Raw genomic sequence first — 27798 nt, 5'->3', positions numbered from 1 at the left:
GTGTGATCCCACTTTCAGAAACAGTCTGGTACAGAAGGAGAAAAGGACAAGTCAACAATTATATACTGAGCACCACAATATATGAAAGGTATTAAGTTCTTAGAGAGCATCCAAAGGAGGGCTATGAGGATGGTGAAGGGTCTTGAGGGGCAGCCACATGAGGAGCATCTGAGGCCACTTGGTCTGTTCAGCCTGGAGGAAACTGAGGGGAGACCTCATCACCACCTACAACTTGCTTGTGAGGGGAAGAGGAGGGGCAGGCACTGATCTCTTCTCTGTGGTGACGAGTGACAGGACCCAAGGGAATGGCCTGAAGTTGTGTCAGGGAAGGTTTAGATTGGACGTTAGAAAAAGCTTTTTCACCCGGAGGGTGTCTGGATATTGGAACAGGCTCTCCAGGGCAGTGGTCACAGCACCAAGCCTGACAGAGTTCAAGAAGTGTTTGGATGATACTCTCGAGTACATGGTGTGACTCTTGGGAATGGTCCTGTGCAGGACCAGGAGTTGGAATTCAATGATACTTGTGGGTCCCTTCCAACTCAGGATATTCTACAGTTCTATTCTGTGGTTCTTAGTAATTGCCCCCCACCATCTCCCTAATTTCTGTGGAACTGTTTTGGTTTATCAAGCTGTTGCTGCTGTTGTTTTGGGGCAGATTTCTTCTCAGCTTCTGAAGGCTCCTTACCAAACCCTAACCTGTTTTTTTTTTTTTTAGTGGCATGGAATTGGCAAGAGAAATCCAAAGTAATGAATCAGCTTGCTTAGAAAGAATGACTTTGCCTTAAAAAAGTAAGGGGCTGGATGAAAGAAGAATCTGGAGTTTATCTACACTCCAGTTTTGGAAATTTTAGAGTGAACTGAGAGCAGATTTAGTTCATTTCCCCACAGGATGAAGTATAGAAATACACTTGTATAAAGTTAAGGTTGAGATTCTCACAGTGTCCCAGCCTGGACTACTGTGCTTCTGCTTTGGATTGAGGCCTCAAAAAGGCTCCTGAGCCAACTTCTCCTCTGATTTGTTCATACTTCCACAAGCAGGGTAGACATAATGACAGCAAGTTATGCAGAAATTCAACCTGAAGGTCAGAAAAAGAACACTAAAGTGCCCAGCTTTCTGTGCCTTCTGGGAATTACTGTTCTGTTTGTTTTCAAATTCAAATCCCCCTAATGCACACACCTTGATTTTGTTGATTTGGAGCCAAACATGTAAATATTGGGACAACGGTTCTGTGAAGTAACATCATGCTCAGGGGACTTCAGTATTTCCTTATGGCCTCCAAGTAGATCTTACAGATTTTTTTTTGATATTGACCATTTCAAACTCCTGGCCCAAGCTTAGACTAAGAAGGTTTTTTTTCCTTCTAAATACTTTCCTGAAGTTGCTACTGCCTGTTTCCTTTTTGTGTACTGTAGATGGAGGTCCTAATAGGACACTTTCTGGGAGAAATAACCTGTTCCAGAAAGCATTTCTAGTTCAGAATGGTCTTATTTTTCTAGGAAGAAATATGGAGTTCACTTCTCAATCTACTTACCATGACATCACTAAAATGCAGAGAAGGGATAGGGGATCCTCTAAAGTCACCTGGAGTCACAAGGATGAACCTCTGCTACCTGTTGTCCCAGTCATGCTCCTTTGAGTAACAAGATATCTTTATATATGTATATATTTATATCTTTACCTTGTTGATACCATCAAGCTGTTCACTGACCGGTAATTTTTCAGTATTTTGTAGCCAGTGGAAACTGGATTTAATTACATTAATTTATTTCAAAACCATCTTCCCTACCCCCAATTGTGCAGTTGCAAAGAAGTTCTCCTCCAAACATTGGCAATGTGCAGACTTCTCAAGAAAAGGTTTTGAATATTCTTAACATAAAGTCATAAGTATGAAGGTAATGCCCACACCCCTAATAATACACGTGCAGGGAACCTTAGAGGTTTTCTGGCTTAATTGGACTGTTTCACTTCAGTAAGTTCATAGCGTGAGCAGGAAGTATGCAGAGGACAATGCACACAAAACATTTAGAATGACAGCTTGAATGCTCAAGACTGAGAGGTCCATAGATGGATATAATGAATTCATTCAGCCCTGGAACGGTCAGAAAAAAATACGGCAGAAAGAATATGAACTTGTTTGTATTGCAAGGACTGTACTGGGCAAGACTTTCCTTTTATTCTTTGGCAAAGATAAAATTTACACTTTTATAATTAGACAGAAATTACTCTTTTGCTTGATTCTTTTTTGGCAGGGGGAGTGGGCTATTGTTTATGTTTTGAATATGTATTAGTGAGAAAAGGATTTTTGGTAAGATTTCTGGAAACATCTGCTCAGTACTTATCTGTTATCAAAAGACAAGTAGACCAGTAGGAACTGTTGGGACAGAAATAGAGAACAACACAGAAAGCATTATCATGTCATTATATGAAACACTGGTGTGCCCAGGGATAGCATGTGCAGTTCTGGCCCTCTTCATCATAAAAAAAAAAAAAAAAAGGCATAGTATAAAACTAGCAAATGTGCAGAGAACAGTGATGGGAAGGGGACCTGAAGTAAGGAATGATTTCTGTACAAGAAGATATTAAATAGCCTTGTTCTGCAAATTATTGGAAGCTGGATGAGATACTGTAGGAATATACTACCCCATGCTTTTCTTTAATGTTTTGTCTCTAAGCATCCATTCATGGCCACAGCGAGATGCACAAAGTGAAATGGGCCTTTGGTCTGAAACTGCAGATATTCTTATGAGTAGAATGTCTCCTGGCACAGCGTTCCTCACCTATGGGGAGCAACGTGTGTGCGCATTCATATAATGCAAGAGATCGGATCAAAATGTAGATGGCTGTGAAAGGGGAATATTCAGTTATGGCAGCTTAAAAATATTCCTGCAAATGCTGAGTATTTGGTAGCTGTTGAGGATACTGTGAGCAATGACACTGGGCCTCCTCCCAGGATTAATTTTCATAATGCTGCTGAAGCGCAACTCTCTGTGCACTCTGCTCTGTACAGGAAAGTTGTAAAGCAAACTGCCAGAACTATTTACAATATACTAATGCCAGAACTATTTACAATATACTGTGACTAGTGACCTCAGTTCCTAACATGGGGCTCTTTCCCCCACCCCCTCTACTAGCTGGGTAGACAATAGAAACTGAAGGTACTAGATGGCAGTCCTCTGGAGAGCAGGGCTGCCATGAGTCAGCTCTGGAGAAGGCAGATGCTGTCTGTTAGAGGCCTCCAGCAATACAAAAGCATTGTCAGACCACAAGACAGTGTGGTCTTTCGTGAGCCATATGAGCTCCCATGCACTCCTGAAACACTGATGTTTTTCACAGGAAAATGCTGAATGACACTTGTGCCAGCAAACACCAGCAGTGAACTTGACTGACTGCCAGATACCATGACAGAGAAGAGTCAGACTAGAGGGCTGCGAATCATGGGTGGTCCTGGAGTTGAAAGGAACAGAGCAGAAGTGATCAAATAGACAGCAGACAACACCAGCATTGGCTGAGTAGCTTTAATCTGGAAAAGTCAGAGGTATCAGGCCATAAAGACGTTGTACTTCAGGGGACAAAGAGGAGAAATTGAATTGGCATAACCAGAACTGTCTAGGCCATGTAGAGCTGACTCTCAGAGTATGGCACCTCAGCCTGCCCATCCCATCTCTGTCTTGTTCTGTTGGCTGGTTCATGAAGCCAACCTACTGCCTATGGGGGCAGGTCCGTGTTTGGAGATGCATCCCTGCACTGCACCCTGCGAGATCCTCTCCCTTCAGGCAGACAGACCTTTCCTGCCAGGAGGCTGCCAGATTTCTAGGTGAGTCCTCCCTCTGGCTGAGATCAGAGGGTCATTTTCAGAGCCATTTTTGTGGGAGATTGTCCCTCAGGATGGGTAAAGATGAAGGATGGAGTGTCAGTATATTCCTGGCATGGCACAGGGCATGTGGGCAAAACAGGCTGTGAGGCAGAGCTGTGGGCACTGAGCATGAGCAGCAAGAAGGCACGAGCATGCTCAAAATGAATGTCCTGAAATCTGTGCTAACATCTGCATTTCTGCACAGCTCATCCCCATCCTCACAGACCTGTGGCCTCTTTTTCCCTTCAGGTCTGTCTGCTCCTCCTGAGATCACTGCGACCCATGGCAGGATGCCACACTTTCACATCCTTCCTCTTGTCTTGAGAGGGGTAGGAAAAGACAGAAAGATCTGGCATGGTGCTCAAAATGGTTTGTTCTTAGCGGGGCTGTGTTTCCTACAAAGAATGGGTCAATAAATTTTAAATGTAAAAATGTTGTCTCTTCAGAATAAAAATCATCTTCGGAATAAAAATCTAGGATGAAAAGAACTGAATATTTATTTATAGTAAAAGATTGAGGAATCAGTCTTTAGGAAATAAAAATTAAAAAACCCCACAAAACCAAAACAACCCAAACCACAGCTTTTCCACACAAAGCATATGAAGGCTGACTATAAGCAAGTCAAATCGTAAAATAAAACTTTCTTGTACCTTTACATGCACAGGTACGGTTATCACTGATTTTTACAAGGTGCAATTAATAAAACAAGTGATATTTCTGTCGAACAAGGAACTGCTTACAAACCATGTAGACAGCCATGTTATATTTTGAACTAAAGCAAAACCCAACAATTAGATTGTAGATATAATTGTCCTAGGAAGAGCCAAAGAGGGATTTTTTCCTATGAGCTGTTGTGAGGAGATTGGGATCTTCCCTTTCTCTACAAGATGCATTAACCTCTGCTGCAACTCGTTGTGCAAGTACAATTCTTCTTTTGATCCATTAGCAGAATATGCAGCAAGTAGGTCTATCTCACTGCCAGGCTTAGTCGCATTAATCCTGGCACTTGTCATTAGGCATTTACATGCAATGTTATCCATTCTCTGCGTGTTTTGCTAGACAACAGAGGGTCAGAATACATATTTATCACTAAGGATAAGCAAATCCTTCCTCTGTTGAGCACTCCTGCAGTTGAACTGAATCCCATGAGCCTCAAGCCTAGTTTGATTGCAATGTGGGTAGACACTGTAAATATTCTGTTGAAAAAATCACACTGGTTTCTTGAGACAAATTATGCTTCTGATAATATTTGTAATGTTGTTTTAAACTTTCTGTTAGCAGTAAGGAAAAGTGATGGTCAAAACTTTTGGATTTACAGGCACAGCTCATCAGGCACAAAAGATGCCTGCCTAGAGCAACCCTGGTACCAATGGCAGCAGTGGGATGAAATTTTTACACTTGTTTTCCTTCTTTTGTTATGCCTGTAATGTAATAATTATGTAGTATTTTCAGTTTTCCACCACAAAGGAAAATGTTTCCATTACTTCTGAATAATATAATTACATTTTAAGGTAGCTTAATATTTCTTTTAGCTCAAATAAAAACAATATAACAAGAGGAAGTGTTGCAAAGGAACAGTATTAATCTCATGATTTTTGAAAGCATATTTTATGTATAAGCATCACAGATGCAGAAATGAGTAAAACACAGGTACAACACCCCAATGTATCACTTTGCACTGTCTTCTGCCTATTTAAAAGAAGAACATCTCTGGAAGTGTTTGCAGCTCAAATCCTTCCCTTTGTAAGAACAGCTACCATGCAATCAGTTATTAGAATTCAGAGGAGGAAAAGCAAAGAATCTTTGTAGAAATGTTAGATATTATCAAGTAGCTGGAGACCCAACTATGTTCTGTGCCTGTGATATTTAATCAGAAGTTTTCATTTCTAGTAGTTTAGTGTGTCTTAAAAAACAAAACCAAAAACAACAAACAAACAAACAAACAAAAATCCCAAAAAACAACAAACCAAAGAAGTTCTTAACTTGCAAATGGAATCTTTTTGCTTACTTTGGTATCTAATTTGCTTTATGTTATTACTACACCTCCATTGACCAACCATTGACCTTTAGCCTCATCATTACACCTCCCTTTGAAAATAACCGCACAACAGTGACTTCACCTCCATTCCTAGCACTTTCATTACAGTTTCAGTTCTTAATAAACTTATTAAAATAGTGTCAGTTATTGCTCTCAAGGCAGTGCCTTGGAATTCTATGTGAAAAGTATGTAGACTTGCTGATTTAATGATTAAGTTCAGTAGATACTCTCTTTTAATGTTGTTCTAGATAATATAATGGCCAGTCTTTGCGAGCGAAGATCCGGGGAAGGTCTTTACACCTCCCAGCCTGCGCATTGGATTTTTTAGGTGAGACACAGCGTGCGCGGAACTGAGCCCACCCTTTAATCCTAAGGTTCATCTGCCGGGGCCAAGCGAGCTTGGACGGTGGCAGTGAGGTCCTCAGGACGTAGATGGGTTGCCTTTAAGGGCTAACGAGCTCCATCTGCCCAGGGAGAGTTCTAGATAATGTTAAAAATAAAGACATGAACTCAAAAATTTGATCAGTATTTCTCTTCTGCCTTTAAAACAAAGCCCCTGAGTGTTACACTTCTGACTTTTAATCAGCTTTTCCAAATTCTGTTACCTGATAGAAATAGATCTGTAGCAGTTACTAGGATTTTTTTTGTCACTGCTGGATAGTTAAAATTATAAGTTTCTAGCCTGAAACCAAATTGCAATAAAATCTTAACTGATACATTCTTAGTATATCTGTATTCCTTGGCAATTAAGTTCCTTAGTATAAACCCTACATCATTAATTAAATAGTTCTTTTTAAACTGATTGTTTATTTTTTCCTTGTATTTCATTACTGATTTTTTTTCATTTAAAACAGCAGAACTATTTCATTACTAATTATTATGGCTTTTTGATTGCATTTTGGACTTAATGGTATCAATTTTCTTTCATACTCTCTTGCTGGAATACTTGATTCCAAGCCTTTCTGTTCAAAATTAATTCTAGCATTAGGATTCTAGCCCTTTTCACTAGTTGCCTAATTAAAGTCCCAGGTGATTTAGACATGTGCTTAATGCTTAATCTGAGTTACATAATCTGACATGTAAGTGAATTTGAGTGTGTATGTGCTTTATAGACAAGAAGAGGGGCTGCTGAATTAGGCCAGGCTGAGAAATAGGAGTGAATTCTCTGGTGGATAATGAGTACCTTCTGTGGCAAGATGGCACTTCAAGATCTGCAAGATTTTTGCTGCGTGGTATATGATAAATCATAAACTTTTTGTTTCTTGTTATTTCCATTCTCTCTATGATGAAAAAGGCCTGAACCTTTCTGGATTCCCTTTTGTGTGTTTGGAAAGTAGTTACGCTTTGTTTTACTCTTGGTAAAAGAAAAATATTATTTTATGTATTGCCTTCCCTATTACACTTTATTGACAGAAAATCTATCAAGTTTTAAAATAAGACACAGACATGAGGATACAAAAACATCCCTAGCAGTGACTTAAACTGCAAAATTTTAAATTATGCTTAGCTCAGTTGACAGGGTAAGATTTATAAGTAAGATCATTTATTAGAACAGTGAGTCAAGATTAGTTGGTCTCTATTACTTCTACAAACCTTGCCCTGACTGTGTTGTTAGGCTGTTAGGGTTAAAGAAAATTATCATTTGGGTTTAAATAGTATTTTTGGTTGTCAAGGAACATTAAATACTTATTAAACTATCAATTTTATTTCATTACATATAAAAAAAATGAGAACATTTTTTTGAGCTGACCATGGGAGTAAATGGGCCTACTACTCCGTTTTTAAATGAATATTGCAAATACTGGGCAGATGTTGAGGTTTGTTGACCCAATTGCCACATAGTGTAAATGGATGGATGTCGTAAATGTCAACATTCTGCACTGGTTCAAAAAGTTTTCAGACAAAGTCATGGAGGAAAAATCTCACAGGGGCTACTAAATAAAAAAAAATTATCACCTCTAGTTCATGTAGCTACTGAGCTGCAAATTTTAAGATAATGGGGAAATACTTAGCGGAAGCACACATCACTAAATTAGGTAGGCAGCAACCATCAGGATGCCAAGATAATGTTACTCCATAGTTACAGAGCTCATGCAGACACTCCTGTTGGGTGACCCAGTGCTTCGAACTGGGCTCACTCCCTGTTTCACTCACCAGCACTGATTCCATCATCATCTGTGCTGTTGTCTTTGTTCCTGGGATCCTTTTCGGAGTGAGGCAGCCATACTCTCGCAGTACCACGGGCAGCTGGCAGGAAAAAGATTGCCCAAACCCAGAAACAATCTGGGTAAGGCAGCTCCAGGATTTTTGTGGAGGAAAGAATTTCTGGTGGGAGAAAATTAGGAGTGAGGAGAAAGGAATGGAGATGTTGACTTTTGGAGATGTATGGCTTAGGCCCACAGTCCTACTCTGGGAGTGGAATGAGACTCTGATTAGGGGCAACTTGCATATGTCTTTTGTGACTAATATTTTTTCTGCAGACACACATTGCCTGCCCAGATAATGTGCAGGGAAAGAAGAAGAGACTGTCATTACTTATACAAAGTGGGTGCAGGAAAAGTGGAGAAAAGCATATACAAACCAGATTTTTTTTAACTTTTGAGATGCAAGTGGCTGCTGAAATTCTGCTCCGATGGCCCTTGCTGACCTCATGTGTTTGTTTGACATCTTTCCTTCCTGATTCAGAGCCGATGATGGTGCCAGATGGGGCACATGGAAACCAGAAGGCAGCAGCCTCTGGCTTCCTCAAGTCTCTGGCAGGAGTACTCTGTGTCCCAGAGGCCAATGGTCCTACCTTCCAGATGCATGCCTTCATTGAGTGATGCACCATGATGGAGAAAGAAGCAGGCTACTGGTTGGGTGGAAAGTGTGAGAATATGTCAAGCATCGTCACAGTAGTAAACTCAGGGTTGGTAGATGCAGCAGTAACAGGCAGGGTACTGACAGCAGGAGCATTAAATAAATAATTCTATAGCCTTTGTTTAACTAGAACTCATCTGCAAGCCATTGACATGTGAAATTTGGAAGAAGTATGAAAGAAAGTTGTAATTGTAATTTATATGAACAGTTCAGAAAATTATTAATGAGCAATTTTATGAGTAAAATTCCTCCAAGAAAAATAGATATGACGAGCTTTTAAATGAACTTCTCTAAAGGTCTAAGCTGAATATGACAAAGTCTTGCACAAGTAATGAGTGTTCCTGAAAACTTTTACTTTACTCATTTCCTGATCTCCTAGAATGAAAATAAAGACCCCAAACCAATTATAACCCAAACCCACATTCATGAAAAGTTGAATGAAAACAAGCATTACAAAGTTACAATACTTAATTGCCACTATCATACATGAAATAAATTCAAATGTGTGAAGGCATAGTAAAGTAGACAAATACAAATCTTTGCTGGACTCTAAATTACAATATCATGACTGAACTGAGATTAGTCTTAAATGTTATGATGGATATCACTAGAGTCTAAGCACTTTCCCAAATTCTTTTTCAAAGCACCAAAAATCCAGAAGGAGACTGTATACTATCAAACATGGGGCTCTGGGTTTTGCATGAGGCCTTTGCAAGTATCAGGAACACCTTCTCTGTGCTAGTTTAGCTAAAATCAAGTACAGGGTGCAGCTGTTTCCTCTGAGCTTGCTCTGATGTTGGAGCTGATATTTCTGTGTTAAACAAAGAAAAAGTTGTTTGTAAAACTTTGCAAATAAGAATATTAAAAAATAAAAATATCTGATCCCTCTTAAAGGAGAAACGTAGACCAAACACAACTGAAAAAAAAAAAGTCCTAAAGCGTAGCCTCAGCAGGCCTCCTTTACATATGTTGCAATTCTTTCTCCACTTGCCATTTCTCCACAGTGGTGTCTCATCTCGTGCTGAGATTATGAAAAGTGATCAGATGAAGAAAAAGATAGTGTAAACATAGCAAAATAGTGAAGTTAGTGTATGACAATCACTTGCACATTACAAATATTTTTAAAAGTTTAAGAAGCAAATAAAACCATATACTGAAGCTGATTCAGTCTTATACAACTAGCTGGAAGAAAATTTTAACTGTAAAGAAATATTATTAGTCATATTTATAATACAAGACAGTAGTAATTTTGTGTTCTTCCTTTGGAACTGTACTGTATTTGTATTCTTCAGTCACAGATAAATGTATTCCATTTTAGATATATTATAATCATGATAAAACATAGAATAAGGCCATAGAATCATGCAGCAATGTAGGTCAGAAAGGATGTCTGGTGGCATCTGGCCCAAACTGCTGCTTGAAGCAGGGCTGACTTTGAAGTGACTTTGAAACTCTCTTTGACCATGTTGTATATGGCCTTTTCTGGTTGAGTTTGGAACATTCCCCAAAAAAGAAAATCCCATGGCCTCCCTGGGCAACCCCTTTTTATGTTTGTTCACCTCACTGAGAAATAGTTTTCCCAATATCAAAATGGAATTTTCCTTCCCTCAAATCGGTTACCATCATTCTTTTGCTGACCGATTCTGGCTCTGCCTTCTCTGTAATGTCCCACTAAGTAGCTGAAGTCAGCAATAGTTCCCCTCTTAGCCCTCTCTTCTTAAGAGATCCCTTGATGCCTTATACGTGTGAAGAGAGAATGGTTGTTTCCAACTTCTTTCAAGTGCACGTTTCTAAAGTCACATTTTGCAAGCCTTCCTCCTTTAAATACCAGGTGACACAGACCATTCTACTGAACTTGTGAGTCCCTAAAAGTGTGTAGAGCTAAGTAAATTCCCTTTAGCCCCATATTGGTATTCTAATGATGGTGCACTCAGTAGCATGCTAAACTTTGATGGCTGTACCTCATTTTGTGTTCAATAAAAGATAACATGAGAGATCATTAGAGTAACTATGTCAGATTAAATGTATTTTCTTGTACAAAAGTCAAGTCCCTTCAGGAATCATTGCAATTTACTTTGTCTCATGGAGAACAATATTTTCCCGCTAGACCTCAACACAAAGGGCCATTACAAAATGTAATTCATATTTCATATGTTCAGAAACGTTCAGCACAAATTACAAATGGAGACTTTAGTGAAGTATTTATGTTCTGTTACCAACAAGATATGTATAAGTAATATGTGTCCCAGGGCTCCAGCCTACACCGCTTACATTTATTTGTTACAGACTGCACTTATACTTTGCAGTTAAACATAAGGTAAGTCATGTTGCTTCTTAGAAAACATAGAAAAGTGCAGCAGACAAAAACATTATTGTTTCTGAGATTTTCCAACAGCTGCAAAATGAAGAAGGTGCTGCACATCACTTAACTGGATGATACAGTGATATTCCACCCAAACTTAAAAGGACTCTTCGGTCAACTTCACCTCTTTCCCCCTGAAGAACCCGAGGCTGAGTAAGTGCATTTAAAGACTAAAATGAAGCCCTTGGAGAGAACTCTGTAGTGTCCAGAACATGCAAATACAATATTTTTAGTACTAAAAGGTCACGGAGCTTTTGGTCTTCTAAACAGAAAACAGAGGTCAATAAAAAAATCCCTGTTGCAAATGGCTTAAACACTGTTGCATATATGGATGAATGTACCCTGTTAAACCTGTTAGAGGGGCCCAGAGTGCTATCTTCTCATAAAACAGTAGTTTGTTTGTTTGTTTTTTTAAAGTTTCTATCTTATGAAAACTTGTACATCCAGAAGTAATATTCTGCTAGACAGAATCGTTTGACAGATTTTTTTGCTAGGATTATTCTGCTGTTCTTTTTATAGTGCTTTCTTAAAATCACAGTTTATATAGTGTTAGTAACTGGACAGTTTAGAACTCCATTGACATTTGAGTTTTGCAGTCCTTGAATTTTCAATTTCAAACCAATTGTAAGCACTGAAAATTATAGCAAGACAAAGTCAGGAAAAGCAGAGTATCTGACAATTATAATCTCATATTTTCATTGCTCAGCAATTATAAATTCAAGAAAGTAGACATCTTATCCTGCAATATTAATTTTGACTCACACTCACTAGCTATTACTGTCACAGTATTTTTCCTTCATTCAGGTGAGTCACCTATCAGGGACCACATTAATGTTTCTCTCCTAAGGGTATGATAGTCAGTAGTGCAGCCAAGCAGCAAGGTGCTTCAGTCTCTAATTCTTTAATCTAATTTCTAACTTTACTCTCAGATTGCACAACAGAGAGAGACAATCCCTCCCTATTTACCTTCCCACTCTGTTCCTTCCTCCCCCAAGGCAGCAGTAGTGTCTGTGTACATGTGCATGTGAAATGACACGTGGGTATGAGTGTGCAGGCACCATTTTGGAAATAATTCTCAGAGAGGTACAGTACATCAACACCATTTGTGACTGATATTTTGTGTTTTGTCAGAGGACAAGGCCAAAATAACATCACTCTTTTTATCTGGGTATGCTGACAACTCTAGCAGTCCCCTGTGACACACATGCCAATAATGGTAATGACTTGCTAATCTCCTATGAATCTTTCAGGAAAGAAAACAACTAATAAGGCTGTTTGGTATAAATGAATAGGAGAAGAGCAAGTTGCATTAAAAATGGAAGTAGCACTAAGACTCATATTATTATGTTCAGTAACTGTCCGTATTTTTGAAAAGATGTATGGAAACTGAAGAAAACAATCAAATACAAGGGCAGGAACAAATACTGTAAAATATGAACTTTGGACTGCTCAATTAATTTATCCAAAGGAAGACTGAAATATTATATGAAGGCATTATGATAAAAGGGAGAAAATATCCAGTAGTTGAGGATTTTTAAAACTCCAATGTATAATCATGTATTAAAAATGCAAATTAAAAATATGCAAATCCAAACCACTATGGGAAGTGATAGATTCTCCACCTTCACATCCAGAATTTTCAGATTACTTAAAGATATTCTGTTGTTAAACAGGAAACATCCTGGGACAGAGTTCAGTGGATCAAATTTCAGCACCTTATATTGTAGGTGAAGGGGGAACAATATGATCATCACATAGTCCCCCATAATCTTACAATATCTAAGACTGATACAGTTGAGAAAGCTGAAGAGGATCTCAGTTGTTTGTATGCAACGGAAGTGGGAATCTTTTAAAAAACATTACTGGTTACGTTTGTAAATTAAACATGTGCTTACATTTTAATAAGATTTTCTTACTGAAGCACAGTATCCACTCGCCTCTGCTGTAGTGTTAATCCTGATGCAACACAACAGTGGTGATTTCTGTCAGAAGCAAGAACATGATACAGATGTGAGATGAAACAGAGGTTGCAACAGCTTTGCAGAAGACAACAAAAACGTAGAAATTGCTAAATAAGCAGTCATAAGTACTGTATGATACAGATATTCCATGTTACATACAAGAAAACAATTTCTTCCACCAAAGTGTCACTGCTAAAAAAGATGATACCGCTTTAGGCTTCATTTTTGGTTAGTGATAAGGAAAACAGAAAGAAAACTTAGTTTAGTGATCACAAGTCAATTCAGCTTTAGGTAAATGTAAGGCTAAATATAAACAGACCTGTAGCTAAGTAAGAGGGAAAACCTTAATAAACGTGGGAACTGGATAGTGAATTCAGGTAAAATGAAGTCTCATGGCCCTTAACATCAAACCCAAAGTGCTGATGTTATTAAAATTTGTCTCAAACCAATTGGGAAAAAATGATGGGAAAGGACTTCAGAGCTAATTGGATGAATAGTCATTTCAAGAGGGATGTCAGCAATAAGCAGAGACTCAACATGAAGTAGACCTTGCAGAGAATAGAAAGACAAATGACAAAGAACTAAAGAAGAAGTAAATCTGCTAGACCTTCTTATAGAATCATAGAATCATAGAATAGATTGGGTTGGAAAAGACCTCCAAGATCATCAAGTCCAACCCCTGATCCAACTCTAATTACTATATCATGGCACTAAGGGCCATGTCCAATCTCTTTTTAAAAACCTCCAGGGATGGTGAATCCACCACCTCTCTGGGCAGGCCATTCCAATGCCTGATCACCCTCTCTGTAAAGAATTTCTTCCTAACATCTAACCTAAACTTCCCCTGGCAGAGCTTGAGCCCATGTCCCCTTGTCCTGTTGTTGGTTGCCTGGGAGAAGAGACCAACCCCCACCTGGCTATAACTTCCCTTCAGGTAGTTGAAGAGAGTGATGAGGTCACCTCTAAGCCTTCTCTTCTCTAGACTAAACAATCCCAGCTCCCTCAGCCTCTCCTCATAGGACTTGTGCTCAAGTCCCTTCACCAGCCTGGTTGCTCTTCTCTGGACCCGCTCCAGCACCTCAATATCCTTCCTGAACTGAGGGGCCCAGAGCTGAACACAATACTCAAGGTGCGGCCTCACCAACGCAGAGTACAGGGGAAGGATCACTGCCCTGCTCCTGCTGGCCACACTGTTCTTGGATGCAGGCCAGGATGCCATTGGCCTTCTTGGCCACCTGGGCACACTGCTGGCTCATGTTCAGCTTCCTGTCAATCAGCACCCCCAGGTCCCTTTCCACCTGGCTGCTCTCCAGCCACTCTGTCCCCAGCCTGTAGCGCTGCAGGGGTTGTTGTGGCCAAAGTGCAGGACCCGGCACTTGGCCTTGTTGAACTTCATCCCATTGGAGTCAGCCCAACTCTCCAGTCTATCCAGGTCCCTCTGCAGAGCCCTCCTGCCTTCTGGTAGGTTGACACTCCCTCCCAACTTGGTGTCATCAGCAAATTTGCTGATGATGGACTCAATCCCCTCATCTAGGTCATCGATAAAGATGTTAAACAGGACTGGGCCCAGCACTGATCCCTGGGGGACACCACTGGTGACCGGCCGCCAGCTGGATGCAGCCCCGTTCACCAGCACTCTTTGGGCCCGGCCCTCCAACTAGTTCCTAACCCAGCACAGAGTGCCCCTGTCCAAGCCATGGGCTGCCAGCTTTTCCAGGAGTATCTTATGGGAGACAGTGTCAAAGGCTTTGCTGAAGTCCAGATAGACCACATCCACAGCCTTCCCCTTGTCCACCAGGTGAGTCACCTGATCGTAAAAGGAGATCAGGTTGGTCAAACAGGATCTGCCCCTCCTAAACCCGTGCTGGCTGGGTCTGATTCCTTGTCCATGCTGTAGCTGCTGTGTGATTGCACACAGGATGATCTGTTCCATAACTCTGCCAGGCACCGAGGTCAGGCTGACAGGCCTGTAGTTACCAGGGTCAGCCTTGCAGCCTTTTTTATGGATTGGGGTGATATTTGCCAACTTCCAGTCATGTGGGACCTCCCCAGTGAGCCAGGACTGTTGGAAGATAATGGAGAGCGGCTTGGCAAGCTCTTCTGCCAGCTCCCTCATTACCCTAGGATGGATCCCATCTGGTCCCATAGACTTGTGAGGATCCAGGTGGCTCAGTAAGTCACTAACTATTTCCTCCTGGAATACAGGGGGCTATTTGGTTTCCTCTCTCTGTCTACCAGCTCCAGAGGCCAGTTGCCTTGAGGGCCACCTGTCTTACTGGTAAAAACTGAGGCAAAGTAGGTGTTAAGTACCTCAGCCTTCTCCTCATCTCTATTAACTATGTTTCCCTCCGAGTCCATCAAAGAATGGAGGTTTTCTTTGCCCCTCCTTTTGTTATTAATGTATTTATAGAAGGACTTTTTGTTATCCCTAACAGAAGTGGCCAATTTAACTTCAAATTGCGCTTTTGTATCCCTGATTTTCTTTCTGCATGATCTAGCTGTCTTCCTGAATTCTTCGTAAGTAGCCAGCCCTCTCTTCCATAGTCGATAAACTCTCTTTTTATCCCTGATTTCCTTCAGAATCTCCCTGTTTAACCAGGCTGGTTGTCTTCCCCGCCGGCTTGCCTTTTGGCACACCAGTACGGCCTGTTCCTGTGCACTCAAAACTTCCTGTTTGAAGCACATCCATCCCTCCTGGACTCCCTTGTTTTTAAGGGTTGTTTCCCAGGGTATGCTCTGGACTAGACTTCTGAATAGGTCAAAATCTGCCCTCCGAAAGTCCAGCGTAGAGGTTTTATTGTTGTTTCTCCTTGAATCTCTGAGTATTGAAAATTCTATTATTTCATGATCACTATTTCCTAGGCGGCCTTCAACCACTATATCTCCCACCAGCTCCTCTCTGTTTGTAAACAGCAGGTCTAGCGGGGCCTTACCCCTGGTAGGTTCATTTACCAGTTGATGAAGGAAATTGTCCTCTATACACTCCAGGAAATTCCTAGACTGCCTCTTCTCTGCAGTATTGAGCTCCCAGCTTCCTCTAGATGGAAGGGATTTTCTGTTTAGCCTCAAAACTAAGTAAATACTTTGATTCAGTTTCAAATAACAGGATGTTTTATTGAGAGCAAAAGGATGGAAAACGTTAATAAGATTATTGAAACATAAATAGCTTCAACTGAGACATGGAATAACACTTGAAAAATGTTATTGCATTCAAGCTGGGGGAAATCAAATAATATCAAAGAACTAGCAAAGAAATCTCCAGTTAAAACCTTGCAAGAAAGATTTTTCAGTAGACCTGCAATCAGATGAGAAGAACAATATTGGGGTATGAACTAGTGTTGTAAAAGACTGAGAATGTGATTAAAATTGTTGCAGGCCTTGGAACCTCATCTCAAGTGAATATGATACTTTTGAAAGAACAGATGAAAAAATTTCAAAAACAAAGAGAAAATTAGACACAGTGCAATCAGAACAAATCAAAACAAAGTCTCGTGGGACTGACAGAGGAAGTACACTTTGTCAGTTTGATTTACATCAGTGGGCCTGAGGAAGTGCCACTTGGGAAAACTCAAGGAAAATTGAGAAAATGGGATTTATTGGAGAAAGTGTAAGGAAGGTAGGAAGTGAGGAAAACAGGTGAGCAAAGTCTGGAACAGGTAGTGCTGAAAGGGGCAGGTTGAAGTATAAGGCTGAAATGTTACTAGTTAGGCTCAAGAACTTTCAAGTCAAGCTTTGATAATATTTTCTTGATTGAACATCAGAATTGTGTTGGAGGTATTTTAAGTTTACTGGTGCAAAGTCAAAAGCTCCATCAATACTGAAGACTTCTGGACTACTACAGGGATAGGCAGTAGAGACAGAGAAGGGCTATTGACATTGCATTTTGGTATTGCAAGGCTTTACAATGGAGGTGATCCTTCTCACCTGTGTCCAGAAGCAATGATCTGTAACTGCATCAGGTGCACACAGAGGCTAAGAAGACTAGAAAAACAGAGAACCCATCTTTATGGAAAGGACACTGCAGAAGGCTTGTTTATCTAAGTAGATTGAAGTATCTAGGAGGCTATGATTGCAATCTATTAATATATCAAGTGTGTAAACACAGTGAAGGGAAATAACTTTTTTAATTAAAAGACAATGTTGGCATAAGAAGAAATAGACATAAAAATATTATAGATGCATTTAGATCTGAAATTATGAGGTTTCTAAGCATTATCCTGGTTCTTCCAGAGAAGTCATTGCAGTTAAAAAGACCTAACTTTGAAGGTAAACCAAATATACTTGTTAAACTAGTTCTAGGATACCAATGTCTGTGGTATCAAGGACCAGGATGCAAGGAAGATCCTAGTCCTATGTTTCAGTGAACCTTATTTAAGGTTTTCATTAGTTAAAGGAATAGACTTATGCCTACAGAACAGCATTCATATGCACCTTTCTCTGTGTTTCTAGAAGTATAAGCATCTGCAATTATTGAGGGGAAAAAGTAGATTTTTTTTCCTCAGCTAAGAATAGGCATAAAAGGAGTGCATTTATTACCAAAGGCATGTAGTCCCTGCCATGCTTTCTGCCACTGCAGCTTATGAATGTATTTCTTTAGTTTTGGAGTTATTTGCAGTAGAAGAAATTTGTTCCATATGAAGAAAGTTAAGACTGCAGTGGAGAGCACAAGTGTGGTGTCAGATGGAGACATTTAGTACAGACATACATTGGGTAGAAAGTAGGAGCTGTGGGGCCAGCTCTAGGTGCTGATGCTATTTCTGTATTCAGTAGAGCCAGACCTGTGACACACATAGTGCTGCAGCCTCTGAAAAAGCACCAGAGAAAACTACAGACTCAGGATTATTTTTAGGAGTCTGTGTTTGCCTTTCACACAGTGAAGGTATTGCGAGAAGTTGTGAGGACTATGAAGTTAATATCAGCTGTGAAGGACTACTGGGGTGGGTAACCAGTGCATCCTCTGGGATCCAAAGAATAATGGAACAAGAAATGTTAGAGGTAGATTATATCTGTTACCTGAGCGGCCCTAATTACAGGGAAGAATTTAGAAAGGTCCTTAAAGAAAGACTGAAGAAAGTTCTGAGCAGATTTCAAAATGTACGGGGGAGACTGTATAAATTCAGAATGAGACCATGCTAGCTCAACAGAGTATCTTACCACCTGGAGAGTTTCTAAGGGGCTATTTTAAACCTCTTTTGAAAAATTAATTTCAAATGTATGAGTTTTAATCACTCCAAGGTCTGTCTTAACTCCAATACCACTGGTGCAGACTAACAGGGAATGCAGCAAATGTCATTGCCTCCAGAGATACACCCTCTACATGCACCTCCTATGCTGGAGATCCAGCAAGACTCATCTGCTACACAGGGAAAAAAATTTCAGTTAGTACTTTGGTTTCCTCTTTGGCACAGCAGTTGGGATGGTGTTGTGCCCTTAGCAGTTTTGTGTGAAGAATTCATCCAAAATTCAGAACTGACTTTAGATTAACTAGAGCAATTGTGTGCTGCATCACAGAAGAAACACCAGATCTTCAATCCTTACCTGACTACAATGTTATGTAGCAAGAGCAAGAAATTGGGAGTCTAGGGAAAAAAATGCATGGACTCTTTTCTTTCTTAATTTGGCTTTATGCATGTCTGTTGAAATGAATACATCCACATATAAACACATACAAATTGAGTGTTCTTGTTCACCAGCTTAAACACAATGATATCTTTACAATGGTTTGTTTAGAATCTCATATACTATGATTCTTCCTTTCTCACACTGGGGGGATTTGGGATTGGAAATTAGATTTTTTTTTTCAACAGTTAAATTGATAACCAGAGATGGAGCGGAATTTGTTTGTCAATCACACAACACTGAGAGGCAGCTTCTTTCTCAAAGATTCTTTCCACAGTTCTTAGATATGTAATAGCTGTCAGAGGGAGACGATGAATTTGGTAATGCCAAAAGAAACTTGTTTGGTTAATTGAAAAATATCTGTGGAAGGACAAAATAAGTGGAAGAAAGACAGTTTTGGCAGGGTAAATAACTGAGATTCTATTGCTCATGTTCAAGTTATTTTCCTTTTCATATATCCCCTTCCTGAAGACATATCTGATTAATCATAGAATCATAGAATTAACTGGGTTGAAAAATCTGATTAATCATAGAATCATAGAATTAACTGGGTTGAAAAAACCTCTGAGATCATCAAGTCAGACTCTTGATCCAACACTGCTGTGGTAACTAGACCATGGCACTAAGAGCCACATCCAGTCTCTTCTTAAACACCTCCAGGGACGGTGACTCCACCACCTTCCTGGGCAACCCATTCCAATGCCTGATTACTCTCTCTGTAAAAAATTCCTAATATCCAACTTAAACCACCCCTGGCAGAGCTTAAGACTGTGCTCTCTTGCCCTACTGCTAGTTGCCTGGGAGAAGAGACCAAACCTCCACCTGGCTACAACCTCCTCTCAGGGAGTTGTAGAGAGTGATGAGGTCACCCCTGAGCCTCCTCTTCTCCAGGCTAAACACCACCAGTTCCCTCAGCCTCTCTTTATAGGACTTGTGTTCAAGTCCCTTCACCAGCCTGGTTGCTCTTCTCTGGACCTGCTCCAGCCCCTCAATGTCTTTCCTGAACTGAGGGGCCCAGAACTGGACACAGCACTCCAGGTGTGGCCTCACCAGTGCTGAGTACAGGGGAAGGATCACTTCCCTGCTCCTGCTGGCCACACTGTTCCTGATCCAGGCCAGGATGCCATTGGCCTTCTTGGCCACCCAGGCACACTCTGGCTCATGTTCAGCTTCCTGTCAATCTGAACTTACAGGTCCCTTTCCACCTGGTTGCTCTCCAGCCACTCTACCACCAATGCCTGTAGTGCTGCAGGGGGTTGTTGTGGCCAAAGTGCAGGACCCGGCACTTGGCCTTGTTGAACCTCATCCTGTTGGAATCAGACCAACTTTCCAGCTTGTCCAGGTCCCTCTGCAGAGCCCTCCTGCCTTCCAGCAGATCAACACTCCCCCCCAACTTGGTGTCATCTGCAAATTTGCTAATGGTGCACTCAATCCCCTCATCCAGATCATCAATAAAGATGTTAAACAGGACTGGGCCCAGCACTGATCCCTGGGGGACACCACTGGTGACCGGCTCGCCAACTGGATGTAGCCCCGTTCACCAGCACTCTCTGGGCCCAGCCCTCCAGCCGGGAGAGAGTGCCCCTGTCCAAGCCATGGGCTACCAGATTTTCCAGGAGTATCTGTGGGAGATGGTGCCAAAGACTTTGCTGAAGTCCAGAGAGACCACATCCACAGCCATCCCCTCATCCACTGGGAGGGTTACCTGATCATAAAAGGAGATCAGGTTGGTCAGACAGGACTTGCCCTTCCTAAACCCGTGCTGGCTGGTTCTAATTCCTTGTCCATCCTGTAGGTGTTGAGTGATTGCGCTTGGAATGATTTGCTCCCATCTTGAAAAGAGTATGGGGAAGTAATTAGAACATGGAGAAATGTGTGATTTTCCCATTTGTAAACTTTTTTGGTGCTATTTCTTCACAGGTACCACATTTGTAGTTTAATTTCTACCTGAACTTTCTGGTTATATTGTTAATGTAGTCTAAGTGTGTCTTTGAAGACATTGGAGTAGCCAGGACTTTCAGAGGCAAATGCCTTAGTTATAAAATACGGGATTAGAAAACTTGTATATGGGAAAATATTCTGAAGAAGAAGAAGACCAGGAACTAGATCTCCTCTTATATCAAACACAGGCTATTGATTCTGCTCAAAATATTTTCAGGCAATATCCACTAGAGCTACCATCTCTCAGAGCTACTGTACCTCCCTCCACCTCAAACATGTGCCATGCATTCCCTTCCAGTCCTTTGTATGTGCAGAGGTGATCCTTTTATGCAAGCTGATCTGCCCAAAACTTAATCACTTGTTTTGTGAGGCTTCATTTGGACCTGGATGTTTACTTGTTTGCATTAATGCCAGTGCAAGAGACAGCACAGACACATGCTCTCAGTTCTGCATCAGCACCAGAAAGGGTCTATGGACCCATCTGCTGCAGTGGTTCAGTTGTTCACTTTGGAACAATTCTCTCCTCTTGCTGTGGGCAGTACAGACAAATCTAAGTCTTAACAACTACTCTAATCACTAAGAGAAGAAGTATTTGGAAAAAGGAGAAAGGACAAATTCCGGATTTATTCTCTTTCCAGCATTTCCTTCTCTAGCATAATCATACATTTTTTGAGGGAAAGGAGAATGTTATAAACACTGTATATAGATCCACTATGCAGAAAAGCAACATCAGTACCAAGCAGTGGATTCATTCTCACAAGCTCGCTCTTTATCATAGTGGTTTCAGACAAAGTGGAACAGCTCCAACTGGGGACACTTTGAAAGTGGTGCCTTGAAGTAAATTGTAGGCTAATGGTTACAATGCTCTTCAGTCGAGTGCAAAGCTCTAGTTCTCATCCTTCATGCATGTATTATAGCAGGTGGTTATATAAAATGCCTCTTATCTTTCTAAACAGCGCAAGTATAACAACTCTTTTGTTTAGCACCCAAATCCAATGAATTATCCATTATTTCTGAAATCATGGTTGTAATAGGGCTAGGTGAGGAAAAATGTTTTATGTGACTTTCAGATAAATCAGTAGTATGCTTTTTTTCCTTAAAATGCTTCTTTTATCTCTGTTTCTGTTTTAGTGAAAAAGTGGTCTAATAGTGAAAAATATCAGCCTGAAGGCAACAAAATTAGAGGATTTAAAAAAATCAATACTCCCTAAAAGACAGAACCATATCTTGATGTTGGGAATGACTGCGAGTATTTCCAAGGCATAGACAGAAAACCAGGATCCAAATATAAAGAATAATAGGAAACCTATTACAATGTAAAAGAGATAATGAGAAATGAAGAATAATTTTCCATTATTGCCGAGGGAAATAGTGAAGAAAGTGATATCAACAGTGGTTTCCTGAAACAGTAGAGAAATGTCTGAGGCTTTTGTATTCTTCATCCAGTGTCCTGTGATCATTAGATTGTGTAGATGTGTTTAGGAGATGGTCTAAATTGATTCCTGCCATCTCAAGTATACAGAGGATAAGAAGGGATGAGTAAGAAGCCAGCTCATCTCAATGGAAAGACTTCCACTGACTGCAGTGGCTTTCGGATTAAACTCCAATAATTTCTTTTAGATGAAACAAAAAGTTTAGTTGATAGGTGTTTTTGTCAATTTAGGTCTATGCTGTACAGCATAATGTTTGTAAGTTTTTGCATTGTTATACTACAGAAATATTTCCCAGGTTGCCTGCAAAGTAAAGACTTGTGTATTCTCTGTGTGTAGTTTTTTCTTCTTCATGCTTTACCCTCAGTATGTGAAACTGGTCCTAGATGTCCAAAACAATCGGCTGTAACTCTTCATGTGGCAGTCACAATGATCAAGAATAACTCCACAGATCCTCACAAGAGTATGGTCTTGGATCTCCCTAGTAAGAGAAATACAGATGCAGTTACATTACTAGAACTTGGGACCATATAATGCAGAATTATGAAATAACTCAGATTTATTCTCAACAAAGCTATAGTTAAAAAAAAAAAAAAATTACTAGTTCAGTGCCATTTATTGTGATCCAGATTTATTTTTTTGTTACTTCCTATAGAATGAGGAGAATAAAGAAAAACTTTACTGAATGACTACAGATTCCAGTGAATATCAATGTAGGGCCAAATCCTTTTGGCTTTATCTAAGTCAAGCAAATTTCAGTTACCTTGATGGGGCTAGTTATCCCAGATTTGCCTCAGAATACATAAAAATGCAAAGTAATTTGAATATGCCAGTCCTACTTGGAGCAGGAAAACAGGGGAAAAAAGTGAAAATTCAGTTCTTCGAGGGAAGAAAAAGAAAATCATATATTGTGTTCTTTGATTTAAATTACAGAGTTGTAATTCAGAATTATATTCTTTTATCCAAAAATGAGCCTCTCAGTAATAGGAGGTGGCATATGGCTGGAAGTGTGCTCTAAAAGTTTGTTTCTTTGCATCATATATTTTAAAACCATATTATGTGGGTCTGTTTACTTTTCATTTGTACTCTTTCCCCTGTCTTTTCTGCATAATATATTGGTAAGTAATAAGAAGCAGCACTGCAGCTACAATTTAATGGGAAACACAACTGTTTATTGAACCAGATAGCCATTATTAATTTAACAACTGAATACAAACGCTTCTGGCAATCAGTGCAATAATTCTGTTTCCTTGATTACTTAAGGTTTGCCATTGGCTCCAGTGGAAGCTTAATCCAACCCTCAGAGGGGAGAAGTGCTGCCTTTTAAGACTTGTAAAGAAAGAACAAGTATGAGCCTAATTCAGTTACCATGCATACAATCCCTCTGTCATCCTTTATAGACATACACGTCTCATGTGTTTTTAGGAAAAGATATAAACTAGTCTCTTTTTCATAATTTTTCTAATATTTTATGACTCAATTGGAGTGTGAAATGTCTGCAGCAAAGAGGCTACAAGCATTTTGTTGCAATGAGTTGTCAGAGCTCATAGTAAGTGAAAAAATATTCCCATCTTTGTCTTGAAATTTTATTACCAGGTTTTTCAAGCAAGTATTGTATCACTCAAATTGCAGCACTGCATAATGAGGCCTGTAAAGATATGTACATTTCAAAGATAATCTGGAGAGGTTACACCAGCGATTAATTTGGCCCAATGAGACTCTAGAGGGCAGTCTTGGTATAGTAAAAGAAATATTTATTTTTCTGTCATTAGAAATCTCAGTCATGTTGAGTCAGTACAAAATGTACAGTTAAAAAAACCCTATTTTTAGAGATAACTTTTACAAAGTTGGTTAATTATAGCTGAAATATGTATGTAATTTTGATGTAAGATTATAATTCACAATAATACAGTGTAATTAAAAATTCTGCATATTTTTATATTGTTAAATTGGGTAGCCATAGGGTATAATGAATGTATCAGAACCAAGAGTTTGCTTCTTGGTTTCAGCTTGTTCAAGCACTAGTCAATTCAGATAACCCATTTCCATCAGCAGTCTAAAACTTTACTAAAAGTCCACCAGAAGTCCTTCGCTTAAAGAGAGTAAAATAAAATCCGTCATACAGTGCAGATGCAATTTTAATGTCAGTTTTTAAAATATGTGTTTTACTTTATAAGTAATTAATCTTTATACACAAGTTTTGACTATTGTCGGCAGAAATCAAAATTGCGTGCCTTGTAAATATTTAATCGAGCAGTTCTTAGATTAAAAAAATGCATTAGTCACTTTGGCTGTGTTTAATATTTTAAAAGAAGTTGTTCTGCAAGAAAACAAATCATTGGTAATGAAAAACAATGTGCAGCTTGTAAGTACTTACTGTGCAAACTTTTGAAACATGTAACCTTTGTTTCATTGCCGGCAAACAATATCGCAGGCTTGTTTTAAAATGGGAACTTACTTCCTGTGCGAGACTGTCATCTGCGTATTTCAAAACATCTAGAAGGGAAAATAAAATCATTGTTCCCATTCAATAGAGGGGCACTGGCTTCTCTGTTGGCTACAGCAGTCATAGTGCAAACTAGTTGGTGCAACAGGATTAGTTCAAGAGACATAAAGTTTGCTGGTCTGGGTCATGCACACCAGGAGGATGGGAGGAAGTGCCAGGCAGATGGCAAGCCAAGCTGCAACCCCAAAACTTCTGCTCTGCTGTCCCTCATTCCTGAAGCAATGAAATTTTGTAGATGCCTCAGTCTTTGACCTAGAGAATTTTGAGGAGCAGAGGGTCTTACTTCTGCTGATTCTCCAGGCAGGAGGGACTTTTCTGCTCCTCTGCTTGTTTATGTTCATGCTTGAGCAACACTATGAAACTATCTGCTTCTCTGCCCATGTCACATGGTTGACCAGCTGCAGTCTCGGGGCCCCTCTATAGACCGGATTTGGCAACCAAAAATACAGCTATATCCATTTTAAACACAGTCAAAAAAAAAGAAGTCACATTTAAGAAAAATTACAGGTTATAGACCTTTTTTTTATATCTGGCAAGCGGAGCATTCACCCAGACTATGGAAATTGGATTCAGTACCCACTCCAACCCAGGAGGCCTTAAGGTAACATTTTGTGCAAATTTATTCTACATACCTCCTTATATTTGTGGGCTGATAATCCACACTTAAAAAAAAAATATTTATAGGGCTAGTGGGAAAAATGGGGAGGAGCTTAAAGAAGGATACATTGTAGGGATCTCCTTGCTAACAATAGGCAGGCTGGGGTGTCTACCTGTTAGACCAGGTAACAAATATTTGCTCAAAATTCTACCTTTTTTTATGGTATCGTCATCATTTTTAACACTGTAAATATTTTTTTGTCTTTTGCTGATGCAATGTGTTAAAATTAGAGCAATAACGATTTGATCTATTGTAAGCCCTAATTTTTTTCTGCTTGAGGATGTACCTTTCACCTCTCCCTGAAAGTATACAAAGAAACTTTCTTAACTGATGAGTATTTTTGGTTTGATGTTTGAATTTCAAAACAATCCAGAGTTCCTAGTGATAAGTATTAATGCTTTTTGCAGTCTCTCTGAAACTAGGATTCTTTTTCTAATAAATTAAAAATACATTTAAAAAACCCCCCATCAACAACCAAGCAACAACTCTGTTATTCTTTGCCTACTAAGAAACGCCTTTAAATTCCTATTCATGAAAAAGGTCCTTACAGAGATTTTATTCTAATATCCAAGTTCTTAATTCAAATTGTTGTTGATTTTGTGCACTGCTTGATTAATATTAATACAAAAGACAATAATGTTTAAAACAAAAACAAACTTCCAGTCTTCTTTGTTCTCAATTTCCTGCAAAGTTTGCTAAGGCATAAACTGTTAAGTGTAAGCAACTTAATATACGTTTATGGTTTTGATATACATATATCACATGAAGCAACTAATGCTTTTGTCAATTTTGTTCTTTTTGAGGGATAAGTGTTTAAAGACTGAATTCTTCTAAAATATAAGAATACAAAAGTAATGCAAATAAGCTTTTATGTACAAGGCTCCTCCAGCAACTAAACAAAAAGATCTGTGGGAACATTTATAATTTCCACTTAGACAATCAATTGAATAAAATAATTGCAGTCCAAGAAAGCAATGTGTATTTCATGAAAATTTACTTTTCTGTTACAATTTGTAGAATTATAAATAGTGCTAGTAAGCCTAACTGTCACAGAAACTTAGTCAAATACTAAACAACTCTTATTCTAGATAAGTATAACAAACAATAGAGTACATAGAAAGCAGTTTCAACAAATTCTGCACTTTTAAAGAATGTTAAAACAAAGCAACTTCCTTCAAAGAATGAAAACTAGTACTTTAAAAGGATAATGCCTTTATCCAAACCAGAGCTCTTTGCCTTATTCTCAGTTCCCATATAATTTTTGTGAACCACATCATGAATTTTTACCTGACAGTCTCAATAGTAATACTACCCAAATTTCACTGCTGTGAAAATTCAAGTGGAAAAAATATAAAACTCAGAAGTAATTTTATTTTCTTTTGTGGGGAAAATGTCAACACAACAAAATAACTGCATTCATAATTTTCAGTCTTAAAATAGAGACTTGGAAGTATAGACAACTCTTGCCTCTTACAAGCTTCCTGTTATCTTTTCCCATCAAGGGGAGCTCACATACCACAAGAAAAAGCAGCTGGGCTAGTACAGCACAAACGAGATGGCAGGACAGCATATGGCAAGGGAGACAAGAGGGGAATATACCAAGGCCAGTATCACTGCTGGACACTTCCAATGGAGGCACCACAACAGAAGAGCAGTTGTGTCTCACCTGTGGGACTTTGTTGCTTCTTGCCAGGCCTGGTTAGAGCGTTTGAGGTAGATGTCGATTGTCTCCAATTGTTTCTGCCAGCACCTTTCTTTAGTGATCTTGGTTGTAGATTTATAATAGCAACTTACACATCCAAAAAAAGCATCTAGATATACATGTAGTTTGCCTTAAATATACATATAATATTGCAGTTCATTAAAAAATTATTTGAACCAGATGTATCCTCAGTTCTTGCCCATGGAAATATTTGGTACGACACACTAATTTCTAAGGACAAACCTCATGGACGTCTGCAGGTCTCTAGGTGCCATAAATTCCGATAGATGGAAACTGAAATGCCAAAATCCTTATCATCCACAGCTGGGGCCTCTGCAGATGTTCTCTTACCACCTGTCAAAGTACATGGAAAGAGAAAGTGTATATCCCAATAGTCCTTTAAAGTGAAAAAAAAATGCATTCAGATACACTGGATTAAAGATAAAAAATGTGAATGAGCTTAATCATATCTAAAGGAATAGTAGAATTTCTTGAAATATGTCCATGTTGTAGTAGATCACATCATCTAACAAGCTTCAGATTGCTTAGAATGAAAGCATGTTAAAGATATGACAGAGTTTGGCTATCTAATCCTAAAGCAGCAGATGATGTAACAAATTTGTGTTTTGGTGGGGCTTTTTTGGGAGGAGGGTTGTACTGCATTCCAAACCTTTTGTAGGTGAATTAGCTGTTTGTAGCAACAGCTAGACACACTTTCCAGTAAAAAGATTAATATAAAATGAAATCAATATAACAGTAGTAAAAGAAATTATTACAATCTGTTGATCTCAAATAGTAATTGTAAATGACAACACAAACAAATGGATATGTTGTCCATAGCACAGTTTATTTCAGTATCGGCACAAAT

General features: G+C 39.4%; 1 long non-coding RNA gene across 1 annotated transcript; it reads right to left on the bottom strand.

The window, feature by feature from the left end:
• Positions 1-27279, bottom strand: LOC126645927 (uncharacterized). The gene is made up of 6 exons (XR_007630182.1): positions 26895-27279; positions 24442-24560; positions 22426-22545; positions 13009-13095; positions 8474-9772; positions 1-25 (listed from the first exon to the last, which is right to left on the bottom strand). It is a non-coding gene; the product is annotated as an uncharacterized LOC126645927 (long non-coding RNA).
• Positions 27280-27798: the final 519 nt, after the last annotated feature.

This window comes from Myiozetetes cayanensis, unplaced genomic scaffold (genome assembly GCF_022539395.1).
Source record: "Myiozetetes cayanensis isolate MyiCay16 unplaced genomic scaffold, myiCay2020 scf1, whole genome shotgun sequence".
Lineage (NCBI taxonomy): Eukaryota > Metazoa > Chordata > Aves > Passeriformes > Tyrannidae > Myiozetetes > Myiozetetes cayanensis.
This window is presented reverse-complemented; position numbering and strand designations above follow the sequence as displayed.